At 38.2% G+C, this 22,533-nt stretch overlaps 1 pseudogene; it reads right to left on the bottom strand.

Annotated features, from left to right (window-relative positions):
* Positions 1-11,294: 11,294 nt before the first annotated feature.
* LOC115031056 (U2 spliceosomal RNA) lies at positions 11,295-11,448 on the bottom strand (annotated as a pseudogene).
* Between the last annotated feature and the right edge of the window lie 11,085 nt (positions 11,449-22,533).

The raw sequence follows: 22,533 nt of genomic DNA, 5'->3' as shown, positions 1-22,533 counted from the left end.
ATTAGTGATCATTTAGAAGAAATACTGGGAAGTGTATGTATTTATGGGTCTCACATCATCAAATAAATACAGATGATACTCACTTAGTGCTGTATGTGTTCTCTATCCAAGGATCCTTAGTTACTACTTTTGAGTTAATAGATGCTCAAAAACTCTGGGAACAATCAACTGAAAAGTTTATGCAAGAGGTAAGGCTCTTCCATCATCCATTCCAACATCTTTTCAAATAACTCCATTAAAAAAAACCCACACTAGCAACAGCAGCATTTATACTATTCATGGCAGCTAACTGATATTTATGTACCTGGGTACCAGAGATGAAATTTCTTAAAGAGACAATTGATTTGCATCCTTCTTTTTTGCTTTGTTGCAAATGATAATTTGATTTCTCAACCATATCTCACTGCTTTTCTAAAAGTCTAAAGGAAGCATAAGTATATGCCACACCCACCCCAGTAGTGATCCCTGTGACAGGCCCAAAAGCTTGGATGCAGTCCAGAGGAGAAAAGTTCACTTTAACTTAGTCTCCTGGAACTGTGGCATCCTGTAAAACGAATGCTCCAAATCTGTCCTTGCTTTAGTTGGTGAACGGATTGGTGTGCTTTCCTTCAATATTGTTTTATTATAAGTGCCTCTAAGGATTGATTTTGACATATAGCTAAGTTAGATTAGCCTCCACCAGTGTTCCAATATCCTAGGCAGTCCTTGAGCCAACCCTGGGCTTGGAATTCAGTAAGTATGCTACCTATTCAGTAACATTCAGAATTACCTCTAGTATTGTAAGAGAGACAGTAAAGAAATCAGGCATTACAATTTATTAGAATAGAGCTAGTAATTTCAGGGCTAGTCTACATAATATACTTAGAACAATAGCAGAGTCACTCCCCTACACACAGGAATTTACAATGGCCTAGAGGGAAGGTAGACTATACAATGGACTAGAATTGGAACTATGGCAAGGGCATGAAGCCCTTGCCTCTGGCTTCTAAGATTAAGCTGACCTTAGGTGGGGCTGCTTTTGATCCCAGTTGTTAACATTGATTTTTATCCCAATTGGTTCCTGTTAGCTTTTTGTATGCATTCCTCTGTTTTGTGTAAAAGTCAGTTATAAATCTAGTGCTCTCTTTGAGACATTACATTCAGATACACACTCCCTTGTGTTCATATTTGTTTGCCACTTTTCACTGACTCCCTGCCCACTTGTACCAGGACTCTGATTCTCCTGGGAGGCGCTGACTGAGTCCAATCTGTAGCAAGTATATAATCTTTATTTCAGGAAAAGGGGTTCTACAATACCCATGTAGCAAAATTATATGTTTTTGTAATAAAATCTGTTATAGTATCTAATATGCCTACTTAACAATATTTTTATTAATCTCTTGTCTACATATCACATGGCAGTGTTCCAGTACAATAATGCATGTATTCTGTATAAGTTTCCCTGTATAAAAAATTAGGAAACACATTTTTAAGTAAAATATTAGTATGTTATAGTTTCATCAAACTGATGTTGCAAGAATAAAATAAGTGAAATTTTTTTCTTATTATGCCTGTGGTCAACTTCTCATGTATAGGAAGCCATGTCTAGAGTATATACAAATTCAGTCTTTCCTGGGAAACCTGGAAAAGACTCAGTTTTCCATTACATAGTCTTTTTTTTTTTTAAACAAACTTAGCAAAATGAAGTCTTAAAGATTCTGAAAATTTGAAAAATAAAGCTCTATTGATTTTCTGTAAGGGTAAAATTTCAACCCAGTTCAGATATGTCAGACTTATTTTTCAGTAGCCCCCCCCCCCCTGCTAGGTTTACAGTTCTATTTTGTGCCTTTGGAGATCAGTTTCAATTGGATTTCTGTAACATTGTATACATTCTGGTAAACAGACTATGACTTTGCATATAGAAGTCAAGATAAATACAGATGTTTCTGATTGCTACACTGATTTGTCTCCATGATTGCACTATAATTTGGAATGTAAACAGTCACTTAGAAATCCTCTTTTGGACAGAGAAGTCATCTGATTTAAGTGACCACTTAGAAGTCAACGTGTATTTGCTTGTTATAGAGCATATATGATAAATATGACAGCCCTCAAATTTGACAAGTTGAGCAGGATGCTAAGACAACGTGGAGTCTAGTGTTAGTCATTAAACTTTGTTGCTTCCAGGCATTAGTGGTCTGAGTTTTCTCCATTGTAAGAAAGGAAGGGATGAATAAGGGACCTCCATAATTATTAATGATCTGTTTTTAACACTCAGCAATTATTCTTTATAACATGAACTCAAGGACATGAGTATATGAATTACTTTTAATCAGGAATGATAAAAAAATCTTCTGAACACTAACTTTCAACTTTGACTTTTACAAACCTCTCTTTCATATTTCTGTAATTCTGATTTTGTATCATACCTGGAGAAGCTTCCTGGTATGAGGACAACAGATGCCCAGATTCTGTGGTTGTTCTGTGAATTAAATTTAATATTTTTCTTAAAATGGGCTAAATTATTTTGATTACAGTAGAGCCCAAACAGACAAAAAAGCATTGGAATTTGTTTCTAAAGACTTTGACCTATTAATTTCCCTCGAGGAATAGAAAACAACAACAACAAAAAAAGCTTGCAAACACATTTACCCCAACACAAAGATTTTAATTGTATTTCATTTGTCTTCATTATGCCAATATTTTTATGAAAGTTTTTCTTTCGTTTTTTTATTAGATATTTTCTTTATTTACATTTCAAATGTTATCCCGAAAGTTCCCTATACCCTTCCCCCGCCCTGCTCCTCTACCCAGCCACTCCCACTTCTTGGCCCTGGTGTTCCCCTGTACTGGGACATATAAAGTTTGCAAGACCAAGGAGCCTCTCTTTCCAGTGATGGCCGACTAGGCCATCTTCTGATACATATGCAGCTAGAGACACGAGCTCCGGGGTGTACTGGTTAGTTCATATTGTTGTTCTACCTATAGGGTTGCATATCCCTTTAGCTCCTTGGGTGCTTTCTCTAGCTTCTCCATCGGGGGCCCTGTGTTCCATCCAAAAGCTGACTGTGAGCATCCACTTCTGTATATGCCAGGCACTGGCAAGGATTGTAGGAGATTGAAGGGGTTTGCAACCTCATAGGAAGAACAACAATAGAAACCAACCAGATTCCCCAAAGCTCCCAGGGACTAAACCATCAACTAAGAGTGCACAGGAGTTAACCCATGGCTCCAGCTGGATATGTAGCAGAGGATTACTTTACCTGACATCACTGGGAAGGGAGCCTGTTACCCTGTGGAGGCTTGATGACATAGGATCTGGTAACACTAGGCCACTAAGGAAGGAATGGGTGCGCAGGTTGGGGAGCAACCTCATAGAGACAGGGGGAGCAGGAGGAGATCTGAGTTTGTGGAGGGGAAACTGGAAAGGTGGGTAACATTTGAAATGTCAATAAATAAAATAACCAATGGGAAAAAATAGGAAAAAGTACTCAGAACAATGTTTTTAATTAGTACTTGACAGTCCTGATTAGCATAAATTATCATCTTTAGACAGAAAATAACCATCATATTAGAAGAGCATCATTCCATTTGGGATGCTTGCTGAAACACTAGTCAAAGAATTCTGCTGCTACCAATTTTGGTTTTGATGCAGCCACTGATTTACTTCAGAACTACATTATGACCTTGTCTGGCTATGCTTCCCTTTCCCCTACAGGAAATCGCAGGGTAGGAGTTTGATACATTCAAGTGTGATTTCTAATTCAAGTTTCTTCAATTTATGAATCATGGCATTTACTGAAAACTCCGAACTTGCAGTTAGTTTTAAACATTTGCATGTATAAGTAAGGATTTTTAAGCTCTTGTTCTTTGAAGTGCTCCAACTTTATAATGTTTAAAGTTTAAATTTACAGAAACACATGCAGCACAAGCTAAGACTGAGTTATATAACAAAGACTTGGCTTAAAGATGATGTTGCCATGAAAATCATCATCTTAGAACCAATTAGTAAAAAGCAAAACATCCCAGTCTTCTGCTAAATCATTTCCTCCTTATATCACATGTCCAGTGTTAATTCCTTACTCTCTGTGTTACTATATTTGGAGAAAGGATCTATGAGACATAATAAATGTTGAAGGTAGGTAATTTAAAAGGGGATCTGTTAATAAACCAAAGTCATAAAGGACTGCAAGGAAATATTTTCTTCTGAACACAAGAGGAGAGCCACACAGACATTGTGACAGAATGCACAGGACCTGTACCAGCCTCAGCCAGAACAAATCTTAGCATGGAAAGACAAGCAGGGCATACAATCCCACCATGAGCCATGGAAGTACCAGTCACTGTTAGGTTCTGGGAGAACTAAAGACAGTCTATTCTAAGACTATCATTCCTGGTAAGTTGACCACCTTTCAGTGGAAGGGCACACATCCAAGAATATCTGGGTACAACAAATTGGCTTGGAAAGATTGCTTTTAGAAAACACAAAATGGGTGAATAGAAAAGGGGGTCACTTGGAGTAGAGTTAGGGGTGATAAAATAAACTGTGACACTTTCAAAGAATTAATAAATACATGTTTTATATATAAATATGAAAGAAAGAGGGAGAAAGGGAGAAAGAATGACGGAGACAGAGAGAGAGAGGGAGAGAAAGAGAGATTCACCATCATTTGAAGTGAAACTGATTCAGATGGAATCTTGAGCTTGGGCTTCTGATACTTCAAACTATAAAGAAAATAAATAATTTGTACCACCCAGGAAGCAGAGACCATCATATGATCCGAGTTTGAAGCTATATTTGTCTACAGAAAAGTTTCCAGATATCTAAGGCTACAGAGAAAACTTATCTCAGAAAAAAGGAAAGAAAACAAAAGAAAGAGAGAGAGAGAGAGAGAGAGAGAGAGAGAGAGAGAGAGACAGACAGACAGAGAGAAGAAGAAGAAGAAGAAGAAGAAGAAGAAGAAGAAGAAGAAGAAGAAGAAGAAGAAGAAGAACAAGAACAAGAAGAAGAACAAGAACAAGAAGAAGAACAAGAACAAGAACAAGAACAAGAACAAGAACAAGAACAAGAAGAGGAGGAGGAGGGGAAGGGAGGGGAGGGAGGGAGGGAGGACAAAATAAAAGGAAGGAAGGAAGGAAGGAAGGAAGGAAGGAAGGAAGGAAGGAAGGATGAGGAAAGGCATTTTGTGTAAATCACTTAATCTAAAATAGTTTTGTTTTATTGAGATGAGATGACTAATGAACCTCTGTTTACAAACTTCCATTTGATAATTATACAGCTCCAGTCATGTCTGCTTACATTATTGTTTTACTAAATTTTATTTTATTTTCCATATCTTTGTATCTTTAATATTACGAGCAAGAAAAATACATATCCTACATCTTTCCCCCCTTATCCTTAATATTAATGAATAATTGTTTAAATTATTCTGCCTGTTAAGTTTCCCTTTCTCCTTCCTTTTTCTTTATTTCTTCATTTCATGTTTCATATGCATACTAATTTATACTACTGCTTGTTGTAATAAGAGACTCCAAACTTTCCTTCAAAATGATACCTGAATAAGATTGTTAACATGCATGTTTTTTAGTAAAAAAAATTGTGGTTGTCATGCATAGCTTGGCTTTTATTATTTTAATTACTTTATTTTTAATTAAATAATATATTTCCCCCTTTCTCTCTTCTGAAACTCTCCGCACACCCCCCCCACTCTTCCCATGTGAGTCTATCTAAATATTAAAGTGTTCGCATCTTTTCAATAATAACAAACACTAAAACATTTCAGTGTATGAGATATTGCCTTAAACAATTTATTTTTCAGGTTGGTATTGATAAATAAAAGAAATTGTGGATTCTGCAATTCATACTACTTATGACGTAAGGATCGGCAACACATCCAACCACACAGCAGTGCAAACTGCTGTGAATAAAGGTAGGGTGGCTAAGAACCCCAAATGTATTGCCTCTGTAGGGACCTAAGCCACTTTTTATCCTGTGTGAGGTCTTTTCACAATTTATTAAAATTTTAGTGATGCTTCCTTCTTCTGTCTTAATCTCCTTTATCAGTTAATTCCTTCCATGTTATTTATATTTTCTTCCCATTCATAAAAGAGAAAATTTCTTATGAGCAGACATGTCAAATTTTCAGTATTTTGTTATTTTAGCAACACCTGGTTGATGACAACAAATTATTTTAATTCATTCTTTCATTTTGCAGGATGAAGGATGTAACTCAGAGCCTTATGCATGTTTGGTACACACTATATTATTGAGATACATTCCCAATCTTATATAAAATTTATTTGATAAATTTATGTTAATGAATCTATCTTAATACATTGCAGAGACCTGGAAATAATTCATTCCTTAGAAAAATTGAAATTATAATATTTGAAATCACTTACTCTAGCAAAACCAGATTATGTAACTCATTTGCCATCTTTACCTATTTTGCTTTTTTACATTTCAAGTAAATAACCATTGCAATGATAATAAATATGCTATATCACTGGATTTTATTTTTGAAATTTCCCACTAATTTTAGGAGTAAGCAAAATGAATACATATACTTATAAAATTGAATTCTCTTCAAAAGAACAGCAAATTTTAATTATGTTGAAAATATTCAAATATGTCCTCATTGTGTGACAAGACTGGGGAGATATAACATACATGTACTCACACCACAGAGAACCCATAAGTGATCAAAGTATCAATACCAGCAAAGGCTAATTTGATAAACCAATGAGTTTTACTGGGGTTACCTGAAGGGATATGGACAAGCAGTTACTTACAGGACAGAAATGATGCAAAGAGACCTGTATCACCAAAGCCTACTATAGCATGAGTGATGGGTAGCTAACAAAGATGGGACCTTGGCACATACTGCACAGCTTGCAGGTAGATCAATAGGAGGGAGAACTTCCTTTCCAGGTGCCTCAGTTTCTCCAAATATTTTCCAAGCAACTCAACTAGTTGCTGCTTCCAGACAATTTTATTTTGTGTCAAAGTCTTTACAGATTTGCTTGACTGATACCTTCTTTTCAGCTTGGCTCTGCTGTTCTGAAAGGGACCCTCAGCTTTTATTATTGATTCTGGCAGGAGGGTCCTAATGAATTTGGTCAGCTTCATGAACCTCCTGAAACTTTTGAGTTGTTACCTTTCTACTTAAGAAACTTTCACTCAAAGTGGAGTGTCTAAACCTTGGAGGAAACTGTTAAACAAAAGTTCTAAAATAACAAAATTACTAGTTGTAGTAAAAACTACCACTTTCACAGTAAGGTACTTCTGACATCCCATATGGCTTTAAGACTAATAATCTAAACAGGAGTTACAACTATAGACAATTTAAGATTTAGGTGTTTCATCAAAATGTACTAAGTTATGTTGGGCCATATTTCCATGGGTCTAAAAGGCAAACATGATATTGAACTGTAAGGGAGCTTATTGGGCATCTATTTTATGTGTATGCACACATGTGAGTGTCTGTCTACCTGTGACTTTAAGTTTATTTATGGGTATATGCAGATGTGCATAGGTACACTTGGAGGGCTGAATCCCTTAGAGCTAGAGTTACTGGAAATTGTGAGCCTAGCATGGGTTCTGGGAACTCATCTTATTTTCTCTGCAAGTATAGTGTTCACTTTTAACCTCTAAGCCACACTCCAGGTCTTATTTGGGTTCTCTGATAGGATAACAATATGTCCAACCAATATCAGATCAAAGTCTAGCCCCTGAATTCATATAATTCATACTTTTTCTTTGTTTATAACCATTATATATCTACAACACAGCTCTACACCTATAGCACTAGAGACAGCATAGAAAGCGGGCAGAAGGATTATAAGGGCCACAAGAGCAGAACATTTGCTGCTAGATAGTATCTCACAGATATGACAGAAATGCTACACCCATAAGATATTACCAATATGATGGTCTAAATAAGACCTTTATAGTGATAAAAAATTGACATCTTATAAGACCTTTATAGTGATAAAATAATTGACATCTTAGTGTGGATGGGGGAAATTGCACAAGTTCTACCCTAAAAGCTATAGGTATTCAATGACCCTTGAATGAAGAAGTATATGTACATAACACCTGGGATACACTGACTCAGTGGTGTGAGCGTGCGCGTGCACGCACGTGCATCTGTGTGTGTGTGAGGTAATTATAGAAAAAAATGGCTATGAATTTGAGAAGTACTAAACGGCATAGAAGGAGATGGAAATGTGAGAGATAGGAGTGAAAATAATGTAAATTCAGTATTTATACATGCAATTCTCAATTTTTTGAAAAAAATAAAAAGGGAATTTAAATATTTAATTACTTTATTTATTTTATTCTTTGATTTTTGATATCTTTTTCTATTAGCTCTTTAGGTCCATTCTCTCCATAAAATTAATAGGTTAGCAAAACATGCTACTGCAACATGTTATTGCTATAGTAATTAGATTTTGAACATGATTTATGTAAATAAAGTATGACCTCTTCACAGATGACCTAGGTAAGTGGCACACTTTTGATTTGTTTTCCACACCAGAAGAATCTACTTATGAAAACTAAAAAATCACACCCTCTGCTCTTGTACACTTTGAGGCAAAATTGAGTTTTTCACAAACTTCATAATCGTGTTAAGGTAACATTTTATCAAATATTTATTTTTATTTTAAGAATTACTACATGGTACTTAAGTGTTACTGTTCCAGTTTCTCAGTTATAGAGAAAACTATGTATCAGAGAATATTCAATGATTCCAGGGTGAAATATTCAGACTATGTGAACAAAAATCAGTTTTAAAGCACAAGGGCTACCTCTCACAGGTGCTGAAGGTATGAAGGGGTCTAAACTTTAGCCCCAATGCCCCTTCCTCTCATGGAAACCCTACACTACCGACTTCAGTAGATTTCTTAGACTGAAATGAAAGACCGATTTTCCTCTTTACCTAGGTAACGTGTGATTTCACAAGTTCTACCAAATACACGTAATTTAGTTTTCAGTTTAATGCATACTATGCTCTTGATCTGCAAATCATTGTTCTGCATATTGCAGATTTTACAGGAAATATGAATCCCGATCTTCATGCTAAGGGGGATATTTAATGTCTCTCAAATTTTTCTTTGATTTCCCCATTGTTTATATGAATCACAGATATATTTCTGCAGCTTGGTGACCCCTTCAACATAAAAATGTTACCAAGTGCTATCTTGTGATATCCCATGTCTATTTTGCCTTCTGAGGTCTGTTGAAAGAATTCACAGGAGACAGGCAAAACATTGTAGAAAATAGGTAGTTTCTTGCAGAAGACAGATGTGGGAAGAGACCCTAATCAACATGCATTCCAGGAATTCTTTATAATCTGTCTGACATTTCTTGGGTAGACCCCTGTCTCCAGAGGCATTTTACTGCTCAGATGCTTGACAGGGCCATAAGAATTAGTTCATATGGAAGGGGATAATGGCATGTATTTATCCTTTATTAGAAATATGTCAAATAAATAATAATAGAATGATCATCAGGGCAGTTTATATGGCGTGCCCAGAACAGATTCTGAAACTCTTTCAAATTACTTCACTAGTAACTGGAGTTCATCAACTCTATTTTATTTTTTATGTTCTTGTTTAGGGTGAGTATTAGTTACTTGAACAAGGTCTCATATAACCTAGGCCACGAACTACAACTCAAATATGTAGCCAAAGCTGGCCTTAAACTCCTGCTGTTCCTGTATCTATCTCCAATGCAATGAGTATATAGGTATATGCCACCAAACCCAGGCCAGTTCCTTGTTTTATGAGTTGCTGATACTAGAGTGGTATGCATTTTCAATAACCTTTTTAATTTGTTGCCAACTAACATTAGGAGGTAATTTTTAGAGTCCTTTGTGTGACAGAAGAAGATGTTTCATTTGTATTCTTTGGTGTGTGTGTATGTGTGTGTGTGTGTGTGTGTGTGTGTGTGTGTGTGTAAGTGTTTGTGTGTGTTTTCGAAAGTTGACACCATCTTATGAAAAGATCATGTCACTTATCTATGGGGATATGTCTGAATGTATACTAAAATGTGAATTGATTGCTATATAATGACCACACTGTAGGTGTCTACAGTGCCTACAGGGACATGACATATAGTACTTGGTATGAACTTTTTCTGTTTCACATAAAATACAGTCATGAGTAGTGAGGTTGCTAATGGCATAACCTAGAATCCTAATTTATGGTGAACTTATATATAACAACAGTGAGGATTTCTAGTAATTACACTAATCAGTAATAGTGGTTTGTTATCCTGTCTAACTGCATTTGTATTGCCTGACAATTTAGTAGGTTTGTTCACATCAGAACCACCATAAACATGAGTAATGCTTCCTGCTTTTACATTCTGGTAGTGAGGATAGCACACAGAAGTAGGAGTTCTGAGCTCCACTTTGATTTTATGAGCAGCTATCATACATGTGGCCCACCACTGACTGAAACGTTAAGTGGTGCATGACTATCTCTTATTTGGTTTATAAATTGCTTTTTATCTTCCATGCTTTAGGTAGAGAGCATGACAGATGGCAGAGCAAAGCCGTGCTACAGCCAAGCAACCTCCCATTAACTGTCAAATCTGAACTCCTTTAAGAGTCATCCTTTATGTTTTTAATTACTTCTATAAAATTTTCCACCCAACATTTAGCCTACTACAAGAAATGCAGGGATAGGGGATAAAGCAGAAAGTGAGGGAATGACCAACCAATAACCAGCCCAACTTGAGACCCATCCCAGGTGCAAGCACCCATCACTAACACTGTCAATGGTACTCTGTTATGCTCGACGTCAGGAGCATGTTGTCCTCTGAGAGGCTCCACCCACAAGTTGGCTCAGACAGGTACAAACACCCACAGCCAAACAGTGTAAGAGTGGGAACTCTTGTTGAAGAATAGGAAGAAGGATTTGGGGACACAGAAGGGGATAATAATTCCACAGGAAGACCAACAGCATCAACTAACCTGGACCCTACAGATTGGATGTAGGCCTCCCTGCTTATATGTAGCAGATTTGCAGCTTCCCCTTCATGTGGGTCCTGAACCACTGAGATGGAGATTACCCCCAAAACAGTTGCTTGCAACTGGGGTATGTTCTATTAGCTGGGCTGCCTTGTCTGGCCTCAGTGTGAGAGGAAGCACCTAACCTCACAGAGACTTGAAGTGTGTTCAGTGGGTAGGGGGTACAACCGGGCCACTACCACCCACACAGATGGGAACAGGATTAGGAAAGATTCTTGGAGTGGTTGAGCAGTGGTTGAGCAGTGAGCAGGGTATAAAGTGAATAAATAAACATAAAAAATTACCAGGTCAATGGGTGGAGTGAACTGAGCAAGCTCCTATTCCAATTCCTAATCTCAAAAATCCATTTAATGGACTGTCATCACATAGAGGAGGAATCAGATATTAAACTAAAAGGAACAGATACTACAGTACATACTGAGGAGGATGTGGAGAAAGACGAACACTCCTCCACTCCTCCATTGCTGGTGGGATTGCAAACTGGTACAACCACACTGAAAATCAATCTGGAGGTTCCTCAGAAAATTGGGAACAGATTTACCTGAAGACCCTGCTATATCACTCTTGGGCATATACCCAAAAGATGTCCCACTATACCATAGGGACACATTACCACAATGTTCATAGCTGCCTTATTTGGGAAAAGCAGAAGTTGGAAACAACCAAGATGTCCCACAAACAAAGAATGGATACAGAAAATATGGTTCATTTACACAAAGGAATACTACTCAGCAATTAAGAACAAGGACATCGTGAGTTTTACAGGCATATGTGTGAAACTAGAAAATATTTTCCTGAGTAGGTAACTCAAACCCAAAAGGACATGTATGGTATCTATTCAATGATAAGTGAATATTAGCCAAAAAAAAAAAAAAAAAAAAAAACAGAATACCTAGGACACAACCCACAGAATTTAAGAAATTCAACAAGCAGAAAGGTCAAGTGAAGTTGTTTCTATCCCATTTGGCAGGGAGAAGATAGCAGTCATAGGAAGCAGAGGAGGGGAAGTAGAGGGGAAAATGGGAACAGGGTCAGGTATAGGAGTAGGAGGATGGAAGAGAAGTCCAGAGGGCCAGCAGAATGAATGGACATATACAGCCTCGGAGGGTGGGAGGTAGAGAGACCCTCTAGAAAGTACTAGAGACCTGGGAGGTAAAAGACTCTCAGGACTCAATAGGAGTGACTTTAGTTGAAATGCCCAACTCTGAGAAGAGGGAACTGGAAGCGTCCACCTCTAGTACATAGACAGGGCCTCAAGAGGGGGGATGGTGATACCAATGCACAGTCACAATTTCTGACCAAGAAGTGTTCCTGTCTAAAAGAACTACAGGGACAAAAATGGAGAAGAGACTAAGGGAAAGGTGGTTCAGTAACAGGGCAAACTTGGGATCCACGTAATGGGAGGGCATCAAAACCTGACACTATTACTGATGCTATGGTGTGCTTATAGATAGGCGACTACCATGGCTGTTCTCTGAGAGGTCCAACCAGCTGCTGACTGAGACAGAAGCAACTACTTACACCCAACCATTGGAGTGAAATGGAGGACCTCTGTGGTTGACTTAGGGAAAGGATGGAAATAGAAGATGACGACCCCATAAGAAGGCCAGTAGTCTCAAATAAAGCAGTCTCCTGGGAGCTTCTATAACCTGAGCCACCAATCAGTCAGAATACAGGAACTGGTTGAAGCCCCCCTCCATTGGACACATATAGCAAAGGACTGCTTGGTCTAGCCTTAGTGGGAGAAGATGCACCTAATCCTCAAAAGACTTGAGGCCCCAGCGAGGGGGGTGGCCTGGTCGTGGAGGAGCATCCTCTTTGAGACAGGAGGAGGAAGAATGGGATGAAGCACTTTGGGAGGTGGGAAGAGTGGAAGAGGGACAATGGCTGGATGTGAATAAATAAAATAATAAAAAATAAATAAATTTAATTAAATTTTTAAAATTACTTTTTTTTCTTTTCAATACATTCTAACGGCAAAAAAGCCACACCTAAATGTTGAGTGTGTTAGGTGAAACATCACCTTTCTATTCACAGAACTGCATAACATCTAGTAATATTGAAAGTCGTAACAGGACAAATGGTCATATTTATTCTTTAGTCCTATCTGCCAATAGGCAAGATACTGCATACTATGTATATGTAAAGGGTGTATAGTGTATTCTGTTAAGCTTCAACTGCAGAGTAGCAAATGACTATAAAAAAAAAGGCAGAAACTATCATACCAGTCTTCTGTACCCACATAGGAGCTCTAGATGAATTAATCTTGGATAACAACAAACTCCATAACCTTTTGCCTATTCTCCTATTCTCTTCAGTGTTCCCATCCCCATCACCTCCATAACTAAAGCAGATAGTACAATTTGTAAACCAGACAAATGTGGGTAACGTTATAAAAAGTGAAATAAGTCAAAGAAAAATGTTGTGTGATCTCAAATCTGAGACCTAAATGAAATCACTGAGTTCTTGAAAAGGAAACAAAATATGGAACAGCAAAGGTGGAGAAAATGAGGAAGCAGTGTTGGCATCTGATAATTCAGGTATCACACATTGTTCATACAGTGTTGAAACCCAAGAATATGATCTAAAATAGTACAAGTATTCCAAGACACACACACACTCTCTCTCTCTCTCTCTCTCTCTCTCTCTCTCTCTCTCCCACACACACTTTTTATATTCAAACTCATATTATTTGCATTTTTGAAACCAAAAGCACCATCAGAATGCAATGAAGTTCAACTCCTCATGTGAACAGAGCTTGTATACTGCTTCTATCCCAAATCTCAGCAACAGTCAACAAAATTGAAAATATGAGTCTGTACTGGCTGATTTTGTGTGTCAATGTGACACAGGCTGGAGTTATCACAGAGAAAGGAGCTTCAGTTGGGGAAATGCCTCCATGAGATACAGCTATAAGTCATTTTCTTAATTAGTGATCAAGGCAGGAGGGCCCACTGTGGGCGGTGCCATCCCTGGGCTTGTAGTCTTGGGAGAGCAAGCTGAACAAGCCAGGCAAAACAAGTCAGTAAAGAACATCCCTCCATGGCCTCTGCATCAGCTTCTGCTTCCTGACCTGCTTGAGTTACAGTCCTGACTTCCTTTGGTAATGAACAGCAACATGGAAGTGTAAGCTAAATAAAACCTTTCCTCCCCAACTTGCTTCTTGATCAAGATGTTTGTGCATGAATAGAAACCCTTGCTATTACCCTTAGTCATCAGGGAAATGCAAATCAAAACATCCCTGAGATTCCACTTCACACTAGTCAAAATGGCTAAGATCCAAAACTCAGGTGACAACAGATGCTGGGGAGGATGTGAAGAAAGAGGAACACACCTCCATTGCTGGTGGCATTGCAAGCTGGTACAATCACTCTGGTAATCAATTTGGCAGTTCCTCAGAAAATTTGACATAGTATTACTGGAGGATCCAGCAATACCATTCCTGGGCATATACCCAGAAGATGCTCCAACATATAATAAAGACACATGCTCCACTATATTCATAGCAGCCTTATTTATATTAGCCAGAAGCTGGAAAAAAACCAAATGTCCTTCATCAGAGGAATAGATACATAAAATGTGGTACATTTATACAATGGAGTTCTACTTATCTATTAAAATCAATGGCTTCATGAAATTCGCAGGCAAATAGATGAAACTGGAAAATATCATCCTGAATGAGATAACCCAGTCACAAAAGAACATGCATGGTATGTTCTCTCTGATAACTTAATATTAGCCCAGAAGCTCAGAATACCCAAGATACAATTTGCAAAACACATGAAACTCAAGAAGAAGAAAGACCAAAGAATGGTTACTTCTATCTTTCTTAAAAGAGGGAACAAAGTACTCATGGAAGGAGTTACAGAGACAAAGTTTGTAGCTGAGTCTGAAGGAAAGACCAGCCAGAGACTGCCCCACTTGGGGATGCATCCTATATACAACCACCAAAACCAGATACTATTGTGGATGCCAATAAGAGCTAGCTGACAGGAGCCTGATGTATCTGTCTTTTGAGAGGCTTTGCCAGAAACTGATAAATACAGAGTCGGATGCTCATAGTCATCCATTGGACGGAGCGCAGGGTCCCTAATGAAGGAGGTACAGAAAAGACCCAAGGAGCTGAAGGGGTTTGCAGCTGCATAGGTAGAACTATATGAAGTAACCAGTACCTACCCCCAGAGCTCCCTGGGACTAAACCCCAATCAAAGAAACACATGGTGGAACTTGTGGCTCTAGCTGCATATGTAGCAGAGGATGGCCTAGTAGATCATCAATGGGAGAAGTAGCCCTTGGTCCTGTGAAGGTTCTATGCCCCAGTATAGGGGAATGCCAGGTCCAGGAATTTGGAGTGGGTGGGTAGGTGAGCAGGGGGATGGAGGAGGGGATAGGGGGTTTCTGAGGGGAAACCAGGAAAGGAGATAACATTTGAATTGTAAATAAAAATATATCTAATAAAAATATAAAATGTTCACAAAAATGAAAGAAACCCTTACTAAGACAGTGTCCTTAAATAAATTTGAATAAACAATGACAGATCTTTTGAAAACCTGGAAATAACAGAAAAAGGTAAACCTGGCATACAAAGAAGATTTTAGTTTGTTTGAAAAGAAAAATTTAAGAGCATTGTGAATAATTTTGCGTTCTGCTTGATCTTCAGGACTGAGGGAAAGGGGGTTGGCATTAACTCTTTTAGAAAAGTTTTGATTGCTAAACCATATTCATTTCTACTTTATTCATAATAGTGGGTAACAGGAAACAAATTAGATGTCCATCAATGGATTAAAGGATAAATAACATGTAATACATTTATACAATGTAATATTACTCAGCCATGACAAACCATATAAAATATTTGCAGGTAAATTGATTGAGCTAGAAAAATTATCTTGAGTGAGGTCACCCAGACTCAAACCAAGGCAAATATGTTATCCTTAGATGTGGCTACTGGATGTTAAAATTTCAATAAGATAAGCACATAAACACAGAGGTCAAATACAGAGAAAGGGACTTGGTGTGGGGAAATGCTGGATCTACCTAGGACAGGGAAATGGCAGAGATAGTTATGGATGGCTAGGAGGGCTAGAATGGGGATATCAAATAGGGATAAGAAGGAAGAGGGGAGAAGAAGGGAATTTGGGGAGTGTCAGCTAAAACCAAGGGCTAATTGAGGGGTCCTATAGAGGCATAATATAGTAGAGGCTTCATACTCAACAAAACTGGAGAACCTGGATGAAATGGACAAGTTTCTAGACAGATACCAGGTACCAAAGTTGAATCAAGATCAGGTTAATGATCTAAACAGCCCTATATCCCCCAAAGAAATAGAAGCAGTCATTAATAGTTTCCCAACCAAAAAAAGCCCAGGACCAGATGGGTTTAGTGCAGAGTTCTATCAGACCTTCAAAGAAGATCTAATCCCAGCTCTTCAGAAACTATTCCACAAAATAGAAACAGAAGGTACTCTACCCAACTCATTCTATGAAGCCATAATTACTCTGATACCTAAACCACAAAAAGACCCAATAAAGATAGAAAACTTCAGACCAATATCCCTTATGAATATTGATGCAAAAATCCTCAATAAAGTTCTTGCTAACAGAATCCAAGAACACATCAAAACAATCATCCATCCTGACCAAGTAGGTTTCATCCCAGGGATGCAGGGATGGTTCAATATATGGAAATCCATCAACATAATCCAGTATATAAACAAACTCAAAGACAAAAACTACATGATCATCTCGTTAGATGCGGAAAAAGCATTTGACAAGATCCAACACCCATTCATGATAAAAGTCTTGGAAAGATCAGGAATTCAAGGCCCATACCTAAACATGATAAAAGCAATCTACAGCAAACCAGTAGCCAACATCAAAGTAAATGGTGAGAAGCTTGAAGCAATCCCACTAAAATCAGGGACTAGACAAGGCTGTCCACTCTCTCCATACCTATTCAACATTGTACTTGAAGTCCTAGCCAGAGCAATTCGACAACAAAAGGAGATCAAAGGGATACAAATTGGAAAAGATGAAGTCAAAATCCAAAACACCATCAGATCCTTCTACAAAAGGCTATACTCAACAAAACTGGAGAGCCTGGATGAAATGGACAAGTTTCTAGAAAGATACCAGGTACCAAAGTTGAATCAAGATCAGGTTAATGATCTAAACAGCCCTATATCCCCCAAAGAAATAGAAGCAGTCATTAATAGTTTCCCAACCAAAAAAAGCTCAGGACCAGATGGGTTTAGTGCAGAGTTCTATCAGGCCTCTTTATTTTCTAAGGAGAGAAAGAATGGGTGTAAATCCAGATGGGAGAGAGGTAAAGGGAAAGAGCAGGAACCTGTTTGGGGAGGAGAAACTGTCATCAGAAAATCAGGGGAAAATATCTACTTTCAATTGAAATGAAGAAAAATTCTGACATAGAAGGCCACCTACCATGGTGTCATAGGCCTTGTAAGAATGTCATAACAGGGAACGCTTCCATTTTCTGTTCCTCTCCTCTCCTCTCTTTCCTTCTCTGGTATCTTAGACTGACCTTGATGTCTTTTTGAAGCCAAGGAGAATGACTACTGATGTTCCTCTCTTCTTTTCCAAATACTGAGATCACAGGTGTGAGCCAGTGTGGTGTTGTGAATAAGATTGGTCACCATAGACTCAGATGTTTGAATGACTGATTCATAAGGAGTGCCACTATTAGGAAGTATGGCCTTGCTGGAGAGGGTATGTCCTTTTGGAGGAAGTGTGTCAATGTAGGCATGGGCTTTGAGGTCTCCTATGCTCAAGCTAAGCCTAGTGTGATATACACTTCTGCTGCCTGAAGATCAAGGTGTAGAACTCTCACCTCCTTCTTCAGCACTATTTTTGCCTGCATAACATGTTTCACATCATGATGGCAATGGACTAAAACTATAAAACTGTAAGCCAGAACCTATAAAATTTTTGGAATAATAATTGCTGAGGTCATGGTGTCTCTTTAAAGAAATAGGAACCCTAACTACGAAAGCCACCAATGCCTGGTTCTCATACTTTTTGTAACCTTATGTCCTTTATCAAAAAGAGGTGTTCCATTTTATTGGTGCTAGTGCTGGTTGAAAAAGTCACAGAAACAATAACTAAAAGAATTATTAATCCAAACAATTCGGTTATTATGGTTATGGAGTTGCCTTTTTCCCAAAAAGCATATGTATACTGTCCCAATTATGTAAAAACAATATACTTTATGTGCCTCTATTCTGTTCATTTATTTATTTGCTTACTTGCTTGCTTGGTTTTTTGTTTGTTTGTTTGTTTTGTTTTTTGTTGTTGTTTTTGTTTATTTGTTTGTTTGTTTTTTTGAGACAGGGTTTCTCTGTATAGCCCTGGTTATCCTGGAACTCACTTTGTAGACCAGGCTGGCCTCGAACTCAGAACTCAGCCTGTCTCTGCCTCCCAAGTGCTGGGATTAAAGGAGTGTGCCACCATGCCCAGCTTGCTTGCTTGTTTATTGTAGTACTAGATTTTAATCCTAACGATTTATGCATGCTAGAATTAGCCTGTGCCATCGATCAAATATTTCAGTGTTAATTTTACTTTTTTTTTTTGAGTCAGGGTCTCACTAAGAAGCTCTGGCCGATCTTGGACTCATTCTGTAGCCAATGCAAACCTTAACCTCATGATCATCCTTGGTTCAGGCCCTCTCTCTATTCCCCATACCTCAGACCACATACTGCTAAAGGGAATTGTAGACCTATATCATCAATCATGGCTCCGCTGTTCTTTATATACCCACAGATACATGTACAGAAATAGAGTCTTTTTAAGTCCTGTATATACATGTTGTATTATGTTTAATGGAGCTGTTTGGGCAGAAGCAGAGCCTGAAGTGGAAAGGTTTGGGTGAAAGAAAAAAAAAAAAGGCAGGACATAAAAATAAGTAAGACAAAGGAACAAGTTCTTCAACACCATGTTTCTTATCACATTCACATTCTAATGTTTGGTATATGTGTATTAAGGTAGTAGTGTAGTAAGTGTAAGCTCAAGAAAATGAAAAGATGTCATGGGAGGAAATTGAATCTTTAAAGGGATAGACAAAGAGGGAAGTAATAAATCAAAGGAGACATGCAAATGGAAACAGGAAGAGTTGGGGAGACTGTTAAATACAGAGGAGAGATAAGAAGATTGGGGAGAGGAGGGGTTGTGGGAAAGAACAGCCCATATTCAGGATAAATGAAACACCAAAGCGAAACCTACCAAAGTAAAGGTAAAATTAAAGTAAAGGTAAAATTTTAAATGGAACTACCCAAGTGATTGGATAATGCTAGATGTTTAAACAGATGTGAAAAATTCCCATTTCCATGAGTGTCTACCTCCTTAAGAGTAGTTGGTTAGAGAGAGCTCTGAAGACAGACCTGAATGACAGCTGTAGGGGACACAGCAGAATTAGATGGTAAGATCCTGTGAAGTAGAAACTCTGGATCTTGGATACAGTCACTATTTCAGCAATGCATTTTTGTAATTCTAATATATAATAAAATGTGGGAATCACTGTTAGCCATAGTATACACTCTCCCTGATCTCATCAAATGCACTGGGGCATAACTGGCAGTGTAGACTTGCTCCCTTGACAGACAACACAGGTGTCTTACTGAAGTTGACTTACTGAAGTTGTTCTTGGCTGCAGGTTTCTGCTGGAAAGGAAGACACCACTTTCTAGGAATATCTCTGTGAAATGGCTCACACAGACTGTGGACGAGGGAAGGAGGATGCTACGGATGCATGGTCTCTCCAAGACACCAACCGAATCCAGCATCTGTGTAGAGAGAAGAGATTCAGCCCCAAGATGAGCTCCAGGAATCTAGGATGTACTCAGGGAGATGAAGACTACAGCCTACTCATTCAGTCACTTTATGCTCCCCTCTTTCTCCTCTCACTCTCTCAGTACAGTGCGTTACAGAACAACAAAGGGAGAAAAGGAAATGAAGACCATGAGCCTTACATAATAAATATTTACTGAGAAGTACCTGGATCCTATGAGAAATATATACCTTATGAGAAAAAGCCATGCTCTTCAACCTGGCAAAGGCCTTCTCCAGGATTTAAGTGATTTCCAGTGCCTTACAAGAATTCTTCTCATGTGTGGAGGAGAAGTTCATCACCCTAAATGGATGTGGTACAGTGCCTCAGAGGAAATTGCAACGAAAGTGAAATCCAAAGAATTCCAAGATCCTGCAGATCATGCTCCATTCGTTTGTGTACTTCCCCCTACTCAGTCTTTAATCCCACAGTGTAGCAATTTCCAAAGGGAGCTCAATGCATAGATCCCAGGCCGCTTCATCTGAACTCATGGTTGTATGAACCTCAGTGTCCATATCCTACTGAAACCCTGCCCAGAGGAAAGCATGTGTTTTCTCAGAACTACTTATTTTGCTCTTAGATTATTTTCTTAAATTTTACTCTTTGATATTTATTGACCTTGATAATATACTAAACTTTTTTTGTTTGTTTGTATTTTATTGTGGTTATGTTCTCCTTAAGGTCCATTACAGTGTTGGAAAACAGTATATTCTCTAAATAAAGAAGAGAAAAATTTAAATCAAAAGTTTAAAAAATGCTGAATTGATCTCTTTGATTCTATTAGAAGTTTTACACTTGCTTAAAACGCGACCAAACTGAGGTTACATATTAATGTAGATCAATTCTAAAACGTATAAATCTGAAGGTGAGCCCCGGATATTACACACATACACACCCTTACACCCTCACCCCCCCACACACACACACATTGCATTAGCACTTATGTGACTTATATGAGTCTTTGGGACTCATTTCTGAAACTAGTTATATTTTAACACAACATAATTTTCTTTCTTTTTCAGTTCATCATTGTTGTGATATATAACATATTCTGGAAGTCCATTATCCATAAAGAGAATATTGGGGATTCTGTCTAATATGAGTTTTTGTTCTGTGCATAGCTCAAGTGTATTAAAACATTATGATCTGTACTGTCCACGATGAGAGTTGTGATCTTCTTGCTGGGCAGTAGTGGCCCATGCCTTTAATCCCAGCACTTGGGAGGCAGAGACAGGTAGCTTTCTAAGTTCAATGCCAGCCTGGTCTACAGAGTGAGTTTCAGAACAGCCAGGGCTACACAGAGAAACCCTGTCTCAGAGAGAGAGAGAGAGAGAGAGAGACAGAGAGAGAGAGAGAGAGAGAGAGAGAGAGAGAGAGAGAGAGAGAGAGAGAGAGAGAGAGAGAGAGCTGTAATCTCCTACTAATAACAAGAGGGGATTTTGTCTAATGTTAAACACTGTCAAAAAAGGGCTCTGGAAACACACTATTAAAAGACAGTCCCAAGCCTGACTGCTTCTTCTCAAGCCTAGTCAGACAGAATTGATAAATGGATTCTCGTGTTTAAGAGAATGATGCTAGAGGGTAATGCTGGGTTCAGACAATTGAAATGCAATGACTGTCACAGATCATCAAAGGTCAATGGTGTCACATTTGTTAGCATCGTGACTGCAGAGGCCAAGCTTTGATATACTTCTCTCTGCTGCACACACACACACACACACACACACACACACACACACACACACACACATCAATCTTTCTGCATCCTTGAGGAAAATAAAGTCTGTTCTTTTTTAAAACACAAGCTTGAAACTGGCTCCCCCCCACCCCCCCACTGCCGCCAGTAAATTCCTAACTTCTTTATTGCAAAGAGCAAACAAACTAAGACTTTGTTCTGAAACAGAGTAAAAGAGAAGTCTTCCCTCCAGTGAAAAACACATTAACTCTAAAACAGATGAGGGATCAATCTAGCTTGCAAACGGAAGAGGCTGTTCCAGGAAGGAGTACATGATGTTTCATTCTACATCTGGTGTAGTGTTTCCTATGTCAGTTGGAGGTAGCTTGAAGGGAAGAAATATCATCAGAACTTTTGCAAATTTATAAACAATGCTACACATTCATAGTTTTACTTACAACATTAAAACTTCATCTGTTTCCTTGTTAACTGACAGCTTTCCTTAAATTCGAGTGTCAATCACTTGCTTTACAATTTTCTTCTTTAATAAGCTAGTTTTAAATATGACTATATTCATACCAATTTAATATAGTTTTGTAGCATGTTTGCAGTATGTTGTTTAACTTGAAAATCTCCTCCTCCTTGGGCTCCTATATTTCAATATCTGCTCTCCAGGTGATGGATCTGCTTTGAGGCTATGGAACATTTAGGAGATGAAGCTTTGCTGAAGGACTTCACTGGGGTTGGGATTTGGGGATTTAAAGCATTGATCTGCATCATATTTTCTCCCTCTGCTTCCTGTGTATGGACCGAAGTGTGATCTTTAAGCTTCCTATTCTTGGTCCAAGAAAACATTATGGACATCTAGCCCTTTGAAATCACATGACAAAATAAACTCTTTCTTAAATTGCATTTGGTCATCAATTTTTTTTAAATCTCAGCGATGTAAAATAATTAATACACTATTTAATTCACTGATAATCTTAACCTTCAACTTTTTCCC

The sequence above is a fragment of the Mus caroli genome, unplaced genomic scaffold (genome assembly GCF_978045245.1).
Source record: "Mus caroli unplaced genomic scaffold, Mus_caroli_1 scaffold_6, whole genome shotgun sequence".
Lineage (NCBI taxonomy): Eukaryota > Metazoa > Chordata > Mammalia > Rodentia > Muridae > Mus > Mus caroli.
Note: the sequence above shows the minus strand (reverse complement) of the source record. Positions and strands in the feature narration are given on the sequence as shown.